Source organism: Lynx canadensis, chromosome E1, assembly GCF_007474595.2.
Source record: "Lynx canadensis isolate LIC74 chromosome E1, mLynCan4.pri.v2, whole genome shotgun sequence".
Classification (NCBI taxonomy): domain Eukaryota; kingdom Metazoa; phylum Chordata; class Mammalia; order Carnivora; family Felidae; genus Lynx; species Lynx canadensis.
Genome location: NC_044316.2, coordinates 56302912 through 56321872, shown reverse-complemented (window position 1 = coordinate 56321872; position 18961 = coordinate 56302912). Strand labels below are relative to the sequence as shown.

Here is an 18961-nt window from a genome sequence, read left to right as displayed (position 1 = left end):
CCAAGGCCCAGACCCTCTTCCAGGAAACCAGCTTCCGAGGGCTGAGCACCAATTCTGCTCTCAAGGTGGGGAACGGGCTGGTCCAGAGGGCAAGGGCCCGAACTTAGAATCAGAACTCGGAACTCCTGGGCCCCGGCGGCCCGGCCCTTCCCGGTGGCGATAACAAAGAGAGAGAGGAAGGGGCATTTGGACCCCACTCACCCACCCCAGCCCAGGGACAAGCCAAGGCGGGCAGGCTGGAAGGCCTATCATTAGCTGTGGGCCTCCCCTGGCTTCCCAGCCTACTCCTCGGAGAACGGGCTGGCCCGCACGGGATGACTTCACTGCCTGCCACCCTGGGAGCGTTCCTGGGAAGGCCTCGCAAGGCTCCACTGAGCGCCTGAGAGCAGGTCCCTGACCTGTCCAAGGAACCAGGATTGGCTCTCAATAAACAAATCAAAAGCCTGCCGCTGGAAGGCAGAAGTCTGGGATGGAGTCTTGGCCAAGGGCTGCGATTTCTGCTGGAAGCATCTTCCCCGAGAGCTCGGCCTGCGGGGAGTGGGGCAGCGGGATCTCCGAGATCACCAGCCCTGAAATAAAGTCATCCCTCCTGTGCACCTGGCCAAGGAGAGCAGGAGGGAGCCCAGAACCCCTTGGGTGGCCTGGGAAAACTGGCCCGAGCCTAAATGTGCAGGGGGCATCGGATAACGGAAGCTCCTAAGCCTCTGACAACACAGGAAGCTAGGCTAGAGGCTGGCGGGGGTGCTTTCTTAAGGATAGGGTCTTCCCCCTTCTCTGAAGGCCCTAGGGAATGCGTCTCATCCTATCTGACAAGAACAGCTCAGGCTATGACACAACAGGAAGTGGGGGGGGGGGGGTACGTGGCTGGGGAAGAGGGGAGGGGGTGGTGGGAGGTAGGTCAGCCCAGAGACTCTGGTTGCCTTAAGGGTGCGGGGCTTCTGGGGCTTCTGTTCTCGAGGCCTGGGGCACTCAGGGAATGACCCACGGGCCCAACCTGAGCTGTCTTGGCTTGGGTGGGCGGGGCCTTGTGGCTGCCCCCTCCCCGCGTCTCAGAGCGCCCTGTGCCCCACACAGAGTAGGCCCTCCCCACACGCCAGCTGAACTGGCCACCGTCCCTGACACGGTGCCAGTCAAACGGAGCATTCTGTCGGAAATACAGACAGAAACCAGCAGACACATTAGTGATGCAGGTGCCCCAACACGGAAATAATCGGGGGGGGGGGCAGTGGGGATGCCCAGGAGGGGCCACCGACAAACGCAGTTGTTAAAAGGGGTCAGCCACAGAAGAGGCCTCCCTCCGTAGTCTCACCTGAGCCCCGAAGGAGACCCAAAGGGACAGAAGCAAGCATCCCACCCTTCCAAAGAGGTCCCACACGGACACTGGTCCTCCAGCCCCAAATGGTCAAACAAACTCATTCTGCTTCCTATTTCCTGAAAAGGAGCCCCCCTGGGTTGCCACGGGGGAGCCAGCCAGAAGAGAATGACATTTATGTAAACACCCACGGAGGCCAAGCGCCCATGAACGAGGTGGGAAACCCACACGTGATTAGAAGGGATTAGAAGGGGACACAAGGGATTAGAAGGGAGTGGGGGGCTTTTTCTCCGTCCTTGCCAACGGATTTTCCGTGCGATTCCAAACCAATTCCTGCTAGGGTGCTATCCCTACCGCCAGAAGCCATGCCCGGGCGGCACATTTTCCTCCAGGAAAGGAATTCCAAAATTCTCTTTGGTGGGCAGAGATGCTCCCCCAACCTCTGACAAAAGAGGCAGATTCCCTGGCAGAGAGGAAGCAGAGGGGCACCGGGACTGCTGAGTCGATCCCCAGGGGGCATGGGGATGAAGCTTTGGGAGCAGAGGGCGCAGGCTCTGAAGCAACCCGGCCATCCCAGCGCTGGTGCACGAGGGGGCGGGGGGGGGGGGGACTCGCCCGGCTGGCTGTGGGATTTGAGTCTGGGGATTTCCCATCGTCTAGGCCGGCAAGTTTCTTTGGAAGCACCGTCCCCAAGGAGGCTCGCCCTCACCATCCACCCCCACAGGCCCCGTTCCTTGACAGGGAGTGGCATCGGCCCCCCAGGATGCTCCGGGCACCAGCCGCCTTCCAGACGCCCACCCCCCCCCCCGCCGTCCCCAGGACCCGGAGACAGCGCGCAGGGTCCCCCGCCGCCCAATCCCAGATGGGGGCAACCCGCATGTCCAGGTCGCCGAAGCTAGCTCCCAGCCGCCCGCCCAACGGCTGACAATCTGTGCGGAACGATTTTAAGAGGCAGCGGGTGGCCCATCCGAGTGCCTCCCGGGCCTCCTGGAAGCCAGGGAAGCCACCCCGCGAGTGGGAAAACCGGCCTGCGAGAAACTCCCCGCCGCGGGAGGACCTGGCCACTCGGCTTAGCTGGCCCAATATTTACAAAGAGATAGCTGTGGCCGCACAAAGCCCTTTTCTCCGCTTCCGCGGCCGAAAATCTGGGCCCCGCGTGGAGACCGAGCTCCCGCCGCCCCTCTCCCGGGGACCCAGAGCCGTCCCGCCGGCTGGTGGTGGGGAGCGGGGGGCCGGGCCCGGGTGGGGGACGGGGACCCCCGGGGAGCGCCGCGCGCGGCCCCGCCACCGGGCCGTCGGAGGACCGCCGGGCGGCCGCACCACCTGAGGGCCCCCGGCCACCGCCGGTGCGAGGCCGCAAGGAACAAAGGGAGCGGAGGACTCACCCCTGCAGCTGAGTCGGGCTGCGCTGGCTGCCGGAGAGCGCGGCCCGCCCACCGGTCACATGGCTCGGAGCCGAGCAGAGGATCAAAGGGGCTTTGTGGCCGCGGAACAAGGAGCCTCCCAGAGCGCGGGCAGAGGTAGGAGGGACCGCCTGAGCCGGGAGGCTCGGGGGCAGGGCGAGGGGCAGAGTCGGGGGGGGCGGGGGGGGGCGGAGGAGAGAAGGGGCGCCCGGCTGCAGGCCCGAAACCAACCGGGGTGCATTCTGTGCGTAAGAAACGCCAAGCCGAGCTCCCGAGCCGGCCTCCAGGAAAGCGACAGGGTCCCCCAGGAAAGAGCTCCGGGAGGGAGAGAGGGAAGATGGCTCACCTGGACGTCCAGTCCCACACTGCCCCGCCACAAGTCAGGGCGCCCGCAGAGTCCCCTCCTCCCAGACTGTCCTGCCCTGGGGAGGCGGGCGGGACGGGAGTGCAGGTGGTGCCGGGAATCTGACACTGCCCGGGGGCGCCCTCGGTCCTGCTGCCCCGCCCAGCACCCCCCCTCCCTTTGCCAGGTGAGCCCCAAACGGTCCTGACCCCCGGCCCCGGCTCAGATAACACACCCAGGCTATCGGACGGGCTCCCTCAGGTCGGCAGACCTCCCCAGGAAAGCGGTCAAGGGCCAAGCCTCAACTGCCTAAGCGCGCCCTGGTGGAGACGGCCCCAAGGGAGAAGCCTCGGAGAAGGGGAACTGGGGCCGGGCGGGGCGGGGAGGTACTGGCGGGGCCAGCTCACCCTGAGCACTTCTTTCTTCCCGGAGCCGCCGGCTTCTACAGCCCTCAGGGCCCTGGCAATGAGTCCACCCTCCCCCGCAGAACCTGGTGTGGTGCTGGGACCCTCAGGGGGGATGGGCTAGGTGGTCCCCAGAGGGAGGAGCTTGGGAAACCACCCTGTTTGGGGCTGGGCCTGGACGCTGGGATCTGCCAGACCCATCCCGTGCCACGACCTCTGACCCCTGAGTGAGTCACTCCCAGGCGCTGGAGTGGCCGAGGGAGCCCCAGGCCTCCTCCCCACTAGCAGAGAGCTCCCGCGGGTTTTGGGGGGATTTGCAGGGGCGGGGAGTGAGTCGTTCAAGTGCAAGAGGAGCCCTTAGGGACACCTTGAGAAGGTGGTGTGAGGGCCAGCTGGCCCAGACCCCGCTCCCCAGGCCGGCTCTCCTTCCCATTCCCATGCCCCCCCACGTTGGCTGGTGGACGAGGCCCCCAGGCACCCACCCACTGGCCACACTGGCAAACCGGCCACATCCAGCTGGTCCCCCTGGGGTTCCTCAGAAGCCAGCTCTCCCCAGCAGCACCAGCCCAAGCCACTGCCCACCCCTGATGGCCACGGACTCCGAACCGTGAAGGCTTCAGGGGGCCTCTGTCCTCCCCTCCCCACCCCCACACAGAGTGCAAAGCCGCCACCGTGGTCTCTGGGCACCTGGCCAAAGACGGGGAGCGTCCAGGGGAGGGATGCGTGTCCGGAGATCTTGTTCCCATCACGGCGGGAGGGGGGACGGTGGTGGATCTGAGACGCGGGCCTCGGAGGCGGACGCCAGAATCAGGCCCCCTTCCCGGGAGAGTAGCTTTGGCTCATGACCCAACCCTGCGGGCTCGGGCCCCTCCCCATCTGTAAAATGGGCCCATCAACTGTAAGTCACGAGAACTAAAGTGGGACAGGGACGACCAGGATCAGGAAGAGTGGCCACTCAAATTGACGCCTCTCTTTCCTCCAAGAAGGTGGTTTCCTAGGATGGGGAGGTCGAGTGGGGGGGGCGGCTCCTGCCACCCCCTGCCCACCCTGCTGGGCCCCTGTCACTGGGGCCCCGAAGGACAGTTCCAAGAACCATGGACAAGGATGCCAGGGGGGACTCCTGTCCCAGGTGTCAAGGTAACAAGGAGCCTGGATATGCCCTCCACTCTGCACCTGTCCTGTGGGCAGAGGGCCGCCTTCTCAGTACTCCCCTTAGAAGCTCCTTCTCCGCCCCTGACCTAGCTTTGCCCCCAGGGCCCACCACCCTTCCCGGCCACACGTGGGCAAAACCTCACGCTCTCCGAGGCCGCCCCTTGCCCTACCTCCTCCCCTCCCTGCTCACCTCTGGCCCAGGAGACAACCCGGTGCTTTCCACGTGTTCCCTCACTCATCGCTCACACCCGATGGGGGTCCTCCAGAGCACAGGAGGAGGGGGTCCCTGGACTAGAGGAACAGCCTGAAGCCCGCAGTGGCTCCCCACCTGATCCCCCAGCAGAAAACAGAAGGCAGGTCCCCGATAAGCACCCCACGTGCTGTAATTCCTCAAGTTTCCAGTAGCCACATTGAAAACCGTAAGAAACGGGTGACGTGTCATACATTTCACTTAATGGAGCCAGAATAGTATCAACTCCACATGTCATCAACATAAACACTTTTTAGGTATTTTACATTCTTTCTGCTTTCCGTACTGAAGTACTATGAAGTCCAATGTGCACCGTGCACTTACGGGACCCCGTCCCCACCCGCCCCCGGCTTGGACTATAGCCACGTTTCAAATGGCTACCGTCCCGGACATTCTCGATTTCACCCTGGTTACACCAGACCCTTGGACAGCTGTTTACGTAGACCGTCTGATTGTAGCCCCACACCCCCTTTTCAACAGCGGGGGTGTGGCTACTTTGGGGGTGCTGCAGGGCACAGCTTGGTGGGACCCACCGTAGCTTTACTGAAAGATATCGCTGAGGCCACCGATCTCGACATCACAGTGTCCCCCTTCTGCGGAAGTACTGGGGCCACGTGCAAAGGAGAGAGTGGAGAATGGCGGGGGCGGTGGGAGCCCAGGCGGGGACCCCAAGAAAGGAGAAAGGGAGAGGAGCGTGCGGTCCAGCTGAACTACCACAAACCCTGCCCTTTGTGAGCCCAGGGATTCCACACTCCAACATCCCCTCGTGTATGTCCTTCCACCACGACTCATCCTGCCTTTGTTTACTGACTTCAAAGTCACAAACAGCTTCACTGGTTAGAAAAGAAATCTATAAAGACAGAAAGCAGATTGAGGTTGCCAAACTGGGGGCGGGGGGAGCAGTGGGAACTGACTGCTTAACGGACACGGGGTTTCCTTTGGAGCTGATGAGAATGTTCTGGAGCTAGATCGTGGTGCTGTTGCACAACACTGTGAAAGTGCTAAGTCTTTCGAACGGTAAAGTTCACATCCTGTGTGTTTTGATGCCATAAAAAAGTATTTACAGAAAAAAAAAAAGCAAGTTTAATGCATCCTTTTTCCTCTTGAGCGAGGGCGCCCTACTCCCCAGGGGCCTCCCGGAGGAGCCAGCCCCGCCCACACCTGTCCCCAGGCCTGTGGCCTCCACAGCTGCAGGGGCACAGGTTTCTGTTGTGTGAGGCCTCTGTCGCAGCGGCCCCAGGACACTCACACGGCCTGCAGTCCCGACCGGACCACTGTAAGGGGGGAGCTTCCTCGCAGGAACGAAGAAACGGGGACGCTCCGGGCCAGAAGGAAACTTTCGGGTCCAGGAGCAGCAAAGAGGATCCCTCCCAGCCCCAACGAGGGGGATCTAAATCGAACTGTCCAACCCTGAGCTCGACCGACCCTTGCCCACAAAGCCAAGGAAGCCCCCCTACTGGGCACCAGGAGGCCTTGCGGTAGAGTGGGAGGGGGGTCCCCTGGTGACAAGGATGCCCTAGACCATTTCCGCCAGTGGGTGCTGCTCACCCACGGCCTCCCTGGGGGAGCCTGCCACAGGGGTCCTATTCTGAAAGCCACAGGGGGACAGCTGGGTCAGGCTCCCACTTCCAAATGGGCCCACTGGGAGTAGAGCACGGTCCGAGGGCATCACCCACCCTGCAGTGCCGGGATGCCCACGTGATGCCCCTGTGATGCCTGAGACCCTCTTGTGGCTCACAGCAGCAGCAGAAGGGAAGGGAAGTGGTTACACCACACCCTCCCTCTCCCTCTCCCTCTCTCTCTCACACACACACACACACGCACACGCACACGCCCCAGGGCCCGGGGCCCCCAACTCGCTCCTGCCAAGCCTCAGCCCTCCTACAACCTCTTTCCCAACCCACCCTGGGCAAACCCCGCGGGAGGCAGCCGATGCTTCCCATCAAAGGCCAAGAAGAAAGGATCCTTCCCTCTCCTCTGCCGGACGGTCACTGGACTCCCACACGGGAGGGCAGGGGGCTGCCGCTGATGTGGGAAGCCAGCAGGTGCAGCCACACACCCCCCCCCCCGCCGGGGAGGGGAGCCCACACAAGGTCCTGCTGTCCCTGGGGAGGTGGGGGCTCCCAGAGGCCCCAGGGTGAGGGCTCAGGCCTGCCTGCAGGGAGAGAGGCCTGCAAAGTCTCTCTCGCCGCAGGCTAGCGTTGCAGGCTGGCGGTTGAGTCACATCTAGCTGACGTCTTTCTTCTGGTCCCTTTGCAACCTGGCCCAGGAGGAACACGGGCAGGCTGCCCCCCGTCTCAAACACAAGCCCCCTCCTTGGGCCCGTGGGCTCTCTCCCCACCGCCTAACAGTCGGTCTGCATTGTGGCTTCTATCTTTCCACCACCTGCTGGCATCTTAACCTCCGTCTGGCTTCTGCCCTTCTCACTGGTAACCGACCACTTGACAAAATTCTCAGGGCCGCCACCTGGCTCCGCCCACCTGGCGGGCCCCTCCCCTCATCCCCCAAGGCAGGGGTTTGCACAGCACAACAGCACAGGGGGGGTCTCCTCCGCCCTCATCCCAGCCCCCCTGGAGAGAGAGAGGAGAACAGCCTCTCCTCCGTCCCCAGAGCCACCCCAGGGACCGTCTTCCCAGCTCGGCCACCTCTTACACATGCTGTTTTCTAATGAGCCTACACCCCCTGTCCAGGCCCTGCCGTCTCCCAAACCCCACCTAAATCCACCCCCACCCCCTGCCCCGCTCCCCGCTAAAGGCCACCGCCTCCAGGGAGTCCTCCAGATGGCCCCCCTCAGCCGGGATCACCCTTCGGTCCCCCGGATCTGGAGCACTTGCCAGGCTGACTTACTCACCCGCTCCTGGAACGTGTTTGGGGAGCGCAGGGCAGGAAGGCCCCGCTTCCTCCTTTCTAACAAGCGTGCCTCCCTCCTCCACTGTCCCTCAAGGAGGCTTTAATACACATTTCTTTCTCCTCTAGCAAAGCCACTGTGTCAACAGCGTGTCTTAGAAACGATGTTACGATATCTTAAACTTTAGGAAATTGTGCTCCTCGTCTGCAGCCACCGCTTGTCATCCCATTATCCCGGTGCATTATCCCGGCTCGAGGGCCACTCAGTGGGATCAAAGAAGCTCCAGCACACTCCCAGCCCCACCCACCCCACCCTCCCTCGGTAACTGCGCGCCCCTGGGGCTCCGAACTCCCAGCGGATACAAAGCCAGAATCCTAGACGCCCAGCATCGGAACACTCAGACCCTACAAAGACCAGTAAAAACCCCCAAGGTGTCTATGGAACGCTCCGGGGTGTCAGGAGGGAGGACCGCCAGGTGGGGGCGCTCCAGGTCGCCTTTAGGTGTGATACTGTGGGTCCTCCCCTCCCCTTCGCTGAAACAAGGGCCCAAACCAAAAAGCCCAGCAGCTAAGATGATAGGATTTTGAGTCAAACCATACAGGGTTTCGTATTTAGAGGGGGACCGAGGCTCCGGGACGCGGGCTGAGAAAGGGCAGGATTATTGGTTTGGTTTCTGGAAACAGGATCTCAATCCTAGCAGCACTCCATCCTTCTTAAGGGGAGCGGGTAAGAAACAGAGACGCCCGGGCCCCACCCCAGCAATTCTGATTTAACTGATCTAGGGCTTGGTATTTTTGGAAAATTTCTCAGGGGACTCTAACGTGCGGTCCGGTTGAGAAGTACCGTTGAGGCCTGATAGATGCATACACACACACAGCTGGGATCTGGCGAGATCCTGACAGCATTTGGAGCGGAATGTACCCAAGAGGCACGCTCGGATGAGGTGCAGCTCTCAGGGTCAACAGCTCCTTCAACCGTCCGGGGGAAGCGTCCATCCTGGAGAGGTCTTATCCTGCCTTAGGACAAAATCAACCCCTTCGGCCCAGAGAAACTTGGTTTTAACCCCGAAGGTCCGCGCAGTTCTTGCTGATGGGGGGCGGGGGGGGGGGCCTGGAGATTCAGCAGGCCAGGCTCGGGCCTTTGCTAAAGTATCTCCACACAGCCCACGGCCCCGGCCGGGAAGAGCAAGAAAAAGGACATCTGAGCTCCTGAAAATCTCTTGATCTAAAAGCAGAACTCGCAAAAGAACACGGTTGCCATCATTCCCCTCCGCGAAGCACCGGGGAAGCCGGACTTTATCACAAGAGATGAGAAGTCTTGCACCACACCTAAACAGACACTCACAAAGCTATCGGCTTCCCATCTTTCCTAAGGGGCCATTTATCTTTCCAAAAAGTCATTTGTTTTTCCAGGAAATGTTCCTCGCCACCCTCCCTTTCCCCTACTAGGATAGTATAGAAAGCTTCCCAATTCTAACTGCCCATCTGAGTCGATATTTTTCTGCAAACTCCCATATGTACATGAGTAGGCTATCTTTTCTCTGCCTCATACGTAGGGCTTTTATCGGTTTAATTTGGGGGGCTGGGGGGGGTGCGGGCGCCTGTCATTTTAATTTGCAGGCCCCCAAGGACTGAACCTAAGAGGATAGAGGAAAGGTTTTCCTCACCAGCACCTACTAAAAAAAAACCCAACCCCCCCCCCAAAAAAACCCTCTCTTCACTGCAGATCCATACCTTCCAACCCACAGCCAGGAAATCAGACCCCCTGGTTTCTCAAGTCTGTTAAAGCGGGAAAATTTGCCCCGCAAGATACCCCCATCCTGAAAGTTTTCCACACTATATCGATCAACTGCCTTACCCTCCACCATCTCCCGCTTTTGAGGGTTTACAAGTACAATACACCAGCACATCAAATGTTTGACATTTATAACGTGAGGGTTTTTTAATTTAACTTTTTAAAACATTTATTCATTTTTGAGAGAGACAGAGCGTGAGCGGGGGAGGGGCAGAGAGAGAGGGGGGGGGGAGACACAGAATCCGAAACAGGCTCCAGGCTCTGAGCTGTTCGCACGGAGTCCGACACGGGGCTCGAACTCTCGGACGGCGAGATCACGACCTGAAGCCGAAGTCGGACGCTCACCCGACTGAGTCACCGGGGCGCCCCCCCCCCCTTTATTTTTATTTTAAACTCTTTAACTCCCAACCTTTTCAGACGTGGAACCACTTTGCCTCTACAGTACCTTCTAAGGGCCCCAGAGAGAATGAAAGTGGGACACAACGGGTTCGGCTTCTCAGCCCGTCCGTTCTCTCCAGGCCAGGCATCAGATCAGTCCCAGACTCTCTGGACACAGGCTGGGGGCGGGAACAGAGGTCACAAGCCCCGCAGGTAGGCTACAGGTTTTTACAATAATATTTCTAAATCCACATTCCTGGGTTACCAGGAGACACAGAATGGGTACGCAGCACTGTTTCTTTCTTTCTTTTCTTTTCTTTCTTCTTTCTTTCTTTCTTTCTTTCTTCTGCATTATTTTCTAACGGCGAAAACTGGAAAACAACCGATGTCCATCGAGGAGAGAACAAAAAGCTGTGTATATCCCACCCACCCGATGACCACCTGGCAGCGAGAAATGCAACAAACCAGAAACACGGGCATGAGGCGCAGGACCTTAATTTGCAAGCACGAAAAACTGCGCAAGGATCTACTCTACGTGACGCGCATCCCCAGTTACGGGACGTGCAAAAACAAAAAACAGCGCGTGTCGCTGCCGCGGCTGGACAGAGGCTCCAGCTGCTCCACTGTCCGAGATGGGTGCACGTTTACTAAAAACTCGAAGAAATCTTCGGGGGCGCCTGGGTGGCTCGGTCGGGTGAGCGTCCCCCCGGCTCAGGTCACGATCTCGCGGTTCGTGAGTTGGAGCCCCGCGTTGGGCTCTGACCGACAGCTCGGAGCACTGCTTTGGATCCCCTGTCCCCGTCTCTCTCTGCCCCTCCCGGCTTGTGCGCACGCTTTCTCTCTCCCTCCCTCTCTCTCAAAAATAAATAAAAAACACACACACGCTGAAGAAATCTTCGCAGGCCCTAGGGGACTAACGAGGCGTGAGCTTTTTCGGTGGCTAACCTGCAAAGTCGTCACCTCCCTGAGCCTCAGTTTGCTCACCTGTCAAACCGAGGGCGACAAACCACCTGCTACTGGGCTGCTGGCAAGGAGGCCTGCTCAGACCTCCTGCCCTCCCCCCTTGTGGGTTCTGAGCAAGATGATAACAAGCTGACAACCTCAAAGGGCTTTGGAAACCACACGATGCTCCCACCTAAGGGGAGCCAGTGACTCCTGGGCCTGTTTTCATGACCTGGCAGAAAACGTCCCAGCCACGGAAGCCTTGTTTTTTCCCTGGGGGCAGAGGCCATCGTCTCAGGCCTGAGGTCTCAGGCTACCTGACACGAGGCTTTTGTCAGCCCCCAGAACCCCGCTTGTGGTGCGGGGTCCCCGAAACCCCTCACGCCTTTAGGTGAAACCACCATTCCGGTAAACGAAGCGGCCTGTGTGATCCAGGCCCGCGAGCCGGCCCGGCTCTTTCCTCCTCTGGCTCCTCCCAGGACCAAGAGCTCAGGAAATCACAGGCTGGGAAGCTGCTGGAACATCATTCAGAGAGGGGACACTGACCCTCCCGGGCTCACCCCACACACCTGAGCACCCCAAGTGCCAGCCCCCCCCCCCGCCCCCACCCGGGAGCCCACTTTGCTCGGGCTGGACAGAGACTCCAGCTGTTCACTGTCCGAGATGGTGCACGTTTACTAAAAACTCAAGAAATCTTCGGGGGCGCCTGGGTGGCTCAGTCGGGTGAGCGTCCCCCTCGGGCTCAGGTCACGATCTCGCGGTTTTGTGAGTTTGAGCCCCACTTCTCTCTCTGTCCCTCGCTCACTCGTGCACGTGCACGCTCTCTCTGCCGGTCTCAAGAAAATACAAGTAAAAAGCACATGAAAAGGAGGAATACACAACATTCAGTGAAAGGAGCCAAAATGAAAGAAAAACGTGTCTCATAACAGTGTGCTCCGTAGCGCCATTTAGGTAAGTTCAAACCAGGCAATATTCTTTGCGGGGACGGAACATCTCTGTCTCCCGACTGGGGTGGGGGGAGGGGGGGTGCCCTACACGAATCCAGGTAGGTGGTAACATCTCACAGACCCACACACCGAAGACAGTAAACGCCCCGAAAGCTGGTAAGAGCTGAATGAGACCACCGTCATTTCCTGGCTTTGATAACAAACCAAGCTCTCCTGAGGGAGGATGCTGGGTAAAGGGTACGGGAACTTTCTATGGTTGCTTCTGTAACGTCTTGAGAGGCTAAGGTAACTTCAAGACAAAGCTTTTTTTTTTTTATTTATTTAATGTTTTTTTTTAAACGTTTATTTATTTTTGAGACAGAGAGAGACAGAGCATGACAGGGGAGGGGCAGAGAGAGAGGGAGACACAGAATCCGAACAGGCTCCAGGCTCCGAGCCGTCAGCCCAGAGCCGACGCGGGGCTAGAACTCACGGAGGGCGAGATCGTGACCTGGCTGAAGTCGGACGCTTAACCGACTGCGCCACCCAGGCGCCCCGAGGCTGTCTTAATGAATCCCGAAAGAGGCCCAACCCCGGTGGGAAGGCAGGCGTTCCAGGCAGGGGGGGCCTACGGGGGGCCACAGAAAGGAGTTCTGGGAGTCAAGTTGGGGGGGGGGGCGGCAAGTGATGAGGCTGGAGGTCCCAACTGTCCTAAAGTGTCATTCGCAGCTCTGTTTCCAGACCTGAGAAGGCAGTGCTCACGGTAGTGAGGGGTGGGGACTTGCTCACCGGGTCCCTGCTCAGCTCACGAAATGACTGTTTCATGGCCAGAAGCGAAGAGCCTAAATTCTAACTTCTGGCCACAGGGGGGCCCGCGGGTCAGGGGGCATCGCAAACCCACTCGCCAAGGTCTCAGGGAGCCCTGGGCAGCCTAGTGACGCCGGCAGGAGGTGGAGGGCAGCAGCCTGTCGAGGAGGCCCCCACACCCGTGACCATCTACCACCACTTGAGGACAGTGCTTCGGGGGACGGGCTGAACACCCGGTCTGAACTCCCTGCAGACCCCTGAACCCGCCACTGAACTTCCCTGGGCCTCAGTGTCCTCACTCACAAGTCAGGAAGTTGAACCCTCTTCAGGCTATAGACTTAAAAAAAAAACAACACAAAAATGAGGCCAGTGCTCCGACCCTCACCCTCGCCTTCACTTGTGAAAAGGGGAATAAATAGGTTTCTCAACTGGTGTCTTTCCTGCGCTGCCCCAGGGGAGCCTTCCTGTAGGGTCTGGAGCTGGGAGAGGCTGGGAGAGCCCAAAGTGGGCACACAGAGGCTCGGGACATGGAGGATGCCTCCGGAATTTTTCCAGAAGATCACCACTTCCTGACTGTATTAGCTTCCTGTTGCTGCTGTAACAAACTACCACAAACATCGGGACTTACAACAACGTAAATCTGTCATCTCCCAGTTGTGGAGGTCAGAATCCAACACTGGCCCCTCTGGGCCTCTCCCTTTCTCCTCCCTAAAGAGAGAGTCCACCAACTGCACCCGCAGAGAACGCTTCCGGAACCCAGTGGGACCCCCTGCCCTGAGAAACGCTTGGGGACGCTTCTTTGTGCCCGGTCCCACGTGGTGGCACCCTGGCCCTCTCCCCGGGTGCCCTCCCAAAGCCCGGACACTCGGCCCACCCCGCAGGGGCGTCGGTACGTTTCAGCTGCTCCCAGGCCGAGGGCGGCTGCCGGGAAGCGGCTCTTGCCCACGCCCGGCCCGGCCTCCGTGAGAGCGGCCAGGGCAGCAAAACAGGAGGCTGGAGGTGGCAGGGGCCGCAGAGGCCAGGCCGTTCTCTCCGGCAGAGGCCGGGGAGGCGCGGGGGGCAAGCCGGGGACGTGATTCCCGCCTGCGGTTCTCAGGGGAAGGGTGGGCCCGGGGAACGGCGAGCAGGGGCCCCAGGAGCTCTGCTGTGGGGGGATGGGAAGGGGCTCTGGCCCGACAGCCCCCACCCCTCCGTGGCTCCGGCCCAGGGCCTCCCCGCCCCCGTCCCATCTCGGGGGAGAAAGTGAGGCTCCTCGCCCTGCCAAATTCCAGTAATGAATCCCACATTCATTCCACCCTTTCTGCTGTTGGAAGCTCTCCCTCCAACCTTCCGGGCTCGCTCTGAACAGCTGGCCTGCAGAAGTCGGTGGGATTAAATATGCGGGGTGGCTCGAGGTGCTGTGCAGAAAGCCTGTTCTCACTGCATCCCCCCACCCACCCCTTCCTCCGAAGAGGCCTCTCATTCCTGTCCTTTTCCCTGGGAAAAGCTGGAGGAGCCACAGGGGCGGCGGGATCCAGCATTAACTCTTTGCTGCCCGCCAACTTCCTGCCGGCGCCCTCCCCCTCGAGGCCGGAGGGGCGGGAAGTTTCACTCCCACCACGCCAGTCCCCTGAGCCCTCGTGCATAAAAGCGCACGCGTGCGCGGTCAAGGCCACGCGTGAGAACACACACACCCCGGGGGGGGCACAGCGCTTGCCTGCAGCCCGGCCCCCGAGCTCCGGCCCTGCCCCAGGGGACGGTGTGCGGACTGCGGTCCCCTGAGAGGGTCTCGCCTCACCAAGGACACAAAGGCAGGGGGCTCACGGGGCACCTGGGTGGCTCAGTCGGTTAAGCGTGCGGCTGTTGATCTCAGCTCAGGTCTCGATCTCATGGGTCATGAGTTCGGGCCCCGCATCGGGCTCTGCACGGACGGTGCGGAGCCTGCTTGAGATTCTCTCTCGCCCTCTCTCTCTCTCTGCCCCCTCTCCTCTTGCTCTCTCTCTCTCTCTCAAAATAAATAAATAAACGTAAAAAAAAAAAAAAAGAAACAAAGGCAGGGCTCAGGAGCAAACGTGCTCAGATGCCTCTCTGGCAGTCTCCCGCACACACACAACGTACCTGAGCTGAAGTGCCCGAGTGCGGGACAGAGGTGGGAGGCCCAAGGACACCCTCAAAACCGTAAAGGATCCCATGACGAATAGCTGTGGTCGTTAGCCCAAAGGGTGTCTGTCTCCCTCAGGTGCCCCATCTTTCTGGAATGATGTGTGGGGAGACTGGGCTTCGCTGACCTGTGTACCCGGCCCCACCCCAAGGATGGGTCGTTCCACCTCCAAACAGGCAGCCACTTAAGGGGAGGCCACAGAACCAGGGCTGGGGGCCGGGCCTCCGGCTCGGCCACCAACCTGCTGTGTGACCCTGGCCAACTCTCACCGCCCCTCTCTTGGCCTCACGGTCTCCGCCATAAGGAGAGAGAGTTAAGTCAGAGGTCCGAGGAGGTACGTCAGGGGCTCGGGAGTCACGCTTCCGGGATGCAAACCTTCCCTCCGTGACGCCCACTTAGCTGTGTGACTTTGGGCAGGTTACTCAATCCCTCTGCCTTGAGCTCCTCGGCTGTGAAATGGGAATACTAACAGAACTGACTTCACGGCACGGATGATGGGATTAAAGGAGGTGCGTATGCCAGGTAAAGCGCCCCCAGGCCACGCGGAGTCCCAGGGCAGCCCTGGTCACCATGAACGGACCCCCACACCCCCGTCCGCGTGGTCGGGGCCCCGTCCGTTCTCTGCAGCTCGAGGCCCCAGCCCACAGAAGGTGCCGCCCTCCCCGCCTGCCTCTCTCCCTTCGGGTGAGAGCAGCGGAGAAGCTGGAAACCGGCCTTAGTCCCCAGTGACCGACCACCCCCCTGAGTTAGGAACCACGGAGGCCCCAGGCCACCACCCTCCGTCCACACTCGAGGACGGTGAAAGATCTCCTTGTCGTCTTCAAAACCACTCCTCTCCCTCCCTCCGCCAGACGCGCCCCAGCTTCCTGCACGAGAGCCAACGCCAACCCTCAAGGCCGGCCAGGGGTGGGGCGTGGGGAGCCCAGGAATACCTGGGACTCGGGGTTTCGCGGAACCAGGTGCTGCTGGGGCCGCCCGCCGCCCCACCCCCCGCCCCACCCATGGCTCCCTCGCGTCCTGTTCCTTTGCCTTTTCTGCCCCCTCCCTCCAGCTGAGGACGGGGTGAAGGTGGCCCAGGTGGGCAGAGGGGAGGGGGTGGGGGGACGGCCGCCCAAGGGCCTGGGCCGGTCTTGCCTCCTCACTGCGAGGCCCTGTTCTAGGGAGCCTTCCACGGAAAGCAGGCCGGAGAGGAGCTGCCTGGATGGGAGACGAGGAACCCTGCCTGTCCCAGGGAGCGTGGGGAGCACGCCTGCGAACCCCCAGCCAAGGGCACCACCCCCCCAAGTCGAAAGCGCGACTCGGACCCACGCAGACGGGCAGCGGCTCAGTCCCGCACTGTCCCGAAACCCACACGCACGCGCAAAATGTCTGGTTTCTCGCGAGCCAGAAGACGAGGGGACCCCCCCACCCCCACCCCGGGGTCGGGGGAGGCCCCACACAAGCTCTGCTCTCGGCGGGCGGAAGGACTTAATTAGTACCATACGGCGCCGGAGGGAGGGGGCAGGAAAGGAAACCAGCAGGAACGCGAAAGGCGGGTGGGGGACCAGGAAAGGGCAGGGCGCACCCCCGGCCAAGCCTGCAGAGAAGGGGACGCAGAGGGGCGGCCAGGCCTCCCCTGTCCCCCACCCCCCTGCAGATTCTCCCCAGCGTGGGCAGCTACAGCCTGTCCCTGGGACGGCTGGATCCGGCTTGGAGGTCAGGCCCCGGCCCAGCCCACCCTCTCCGGCCAGAGCGCCAGTGCCCTGGGCCGCAGCTGCTGGTTTTCCGGCACGGAAGGGCTGGGGGTGGGGGGGCTGGGCTGGCAGAACCCGTCCCGCCTCACTCGCTCACCTGGTCACCAAGGACTGGCCCCGAGGCGGCCCGTCTCTGCTCAGACGCCAGCCAGAGTCCGGGGGCTTCTTCCGCGCTCCCTTGTTCGGCCCCACCTGTCCCAGCCGCCCCTAACGCCTCGCGTAACAAACACCTCGTGCTCCGGGGCAGGAGCCACCAGGCCGGGTCCCGGCCGTGACCGGGAGCTGGGAGGCAAAGGCTCGGGGGAGGAAGGGTGCCTGAAGGGGCACCGAGGGGCTGGAGGTGAGGCTCACAGGACAGGCTCTCCTTCCTCCGGATGCGCAGCACCTTGTGACCACGGGAACGGGCCCAGAGCAAAGCCACACCTGACGACGGCTGAACGGGGCGTCGCTCACAGCATCCCCGAGCGGCCTGGTCTCCCGACTTCTCATTTCGGGCTACAGCCGATTCCCGGGCCACCGCGAGGCGGGGGTTCCGTTCCGTGGCCCCGAAAGCCTTCTGCTGGAGCAGCTGAGGACACAGCGGGGACCCGCGAGGTGACAGGGGGGCGAGGCCCCTCCACATCCGAGCAGTGACACCCTCGGAGAATGAGGTCCCCCGCAAAGGGCCGTCAGCCCCCCACCCGCCCCACCGCCCCTTTCCAGGGCCGAGGACTCAAGCTGCTGGGACAGGGGGCTGCAGGACTTGGCCACCTCCCCCTAGAGAACAGCGACCGTGCTCCAGGCGGCGGCTCCCGGCCGGTAACCGTTCCTGCCGCCGCGGCCGTCCCTCCGCGATGGCTTCCGGAGAGAGCATTCCATCTGCGGTTGTCAGTGTCCCGAGATCCAGGAAAATTCTCGGGACGGCAGCTACGAGAAACGCTAACGCCGAGTAAGAGCTTATGAACCGCAAGCTCTGTTCCCAGAGCATCACATGCGTCCCCCACCGCAATCAACTGGCACCTTCCTGGAGCCTTCCTGCGGCTCTCCTCCCCTCCCTTCAAGGGATCAGGAAACGAGGCACAGAGGGGCTAAGCAACTCGCCCCAGGGCACACAGCGACAGGGGCGTAGGAGCCGCCCCTCCCCCTCCCCTGCTGGCCTGGCAGGGACCCGCTGAGCACGGGGCGGTGGGGCAGCCGGGGCCAGTTCCTGGTGTCCTCGTGTCCCACCCGGAAACCCCAGTCCTCGGCTCCTGGCCCGGCCCCTCAAAAGGTGAACGAATGACAGCCTGATGACAGAGGAGGGCGATGGGGACAGAACACCCCCAAGGTGCCCGTGACCCTGACGGGGACAGTGAGGTGATCCGCTCTGAGGCCTCTGCTCGGCTGGATGAACTCACCCGTGTCTCACTGAGCTCTCCTGAGTCTTTCTATGAGCCCATTTTACAGAAGGGAACAAAGTACCTTGGCCAAGGCCGTGCCGCCAGGAAGGTCACTCGGCCCGGCTCTGTGGCCACACTCTTGCTTGAGCCACTCACAGACAACCCCGCGGGATGACGGGAGACGGCATCCAAGGGGGTTCACTCCTCGCCCGCTGCCCCCGCCAGGGGCCAAGCCTCTGCTGAAAGCCTCCCCGGCCTGTTCGTGAGTCCCAACGGCCCCAAAGGTGGTTTTGGACCGGCCGTGCCCTCCTGGAGCAAGCGGGCGCAAACCTGTAGAAGCGCCAGACGCAGGCAGAGGGAGGAAACCCCGCCGGGGGGGGAGGGGGGAGGAGGCACTCCCGTATGTGGCAGAAAGAGGCGTCAGACCCCGTTTCGACTATTTTTAAAAAGTCATTTGTATTAAGCGTACGGGGAGGGAAACAGCGTGGAAGAAAATGCCAGCCGTGCTTTATTATTTCCTTCTGATGCAATCGTTAGTGACGGTTTTCTCTAGAGTGTTCCAATTTAAAAATTGCCTTTGCCATGAGTTGGCATAATTTTTAAATAGCGAGAAATACGGGTTGTTTTCAATCAGGAAGGCAGATGCCTCTTAGCTTCTCAGCAGCCCCCCTCCGTCGGCACCCTGGCTCCACCAGCCCGGCACACGGAACGTTCCAAAGAGCTGTCAGCCGGGCCCTGGGCTGGGTCTCCCCCAGACGGCTCCGAGGGGCCGGGTCCCCTCGCCTCCACGTGCAGGGCTGGGTCCGGGACCCCCCCCGGTGAGACGTGTGGTGGGGGCTCCACAGGCCCTGCAGTGAGGTCACTTCCCGCTGGGCTGCAGGGATCACGTGACTTCAACTGGAGTTTAAATCAACACAGCTCTGCCTCATCCCCAGCCTGGTGGGGACCCCCCACCCCGCCCCCGCCCGGCGTGACAACCCCCAGGGCAATTGTTAGCAGGGAGGGAAGCCGCTGCGGGTGTGACAGGACAGGCTTCCCGGGGACAGATGTGTGACAACTCTGCTGTGTCCAGGCCTCTCCGGGGACTCGAGGCCTCCACTGCCCCCTACCGACCAGCCACCATCCAGGGAGGAAAAGGGGGTGACGTGCCCACGGGGGCTGTGGGCCCATC

General features: G+C 61.4%; 1 protein-coding gene across 7 annotated transcripts in view; it reads right to left on the bottom strand.

Moving 5' to 3' along the window:
* Window positions 1-18961, bottom strand: part of SEPTIN9 (septin 9) — a 149093-nt gene that overhangs the window by 30351 nt on the left and 99781 nt on the right. The window contains exon 1 of one of the 7 annotated variants that reach the window (XM_030295749.1): window positions 3062-3203. The exons of 5 other annotated variants lie outside the window; for them this stretch is intronic. The gene's annotated coding sequence lies outside the window, so the exon portion shown is untranslated. Of the gene's footprint in view, window positions 1-2697; window positions 2779-3061; window positions 3204-18961 lie in introns of those variants that run through there. One more of the 7 variants, XM_030295750.1, reaches the window with a different exon arrangement.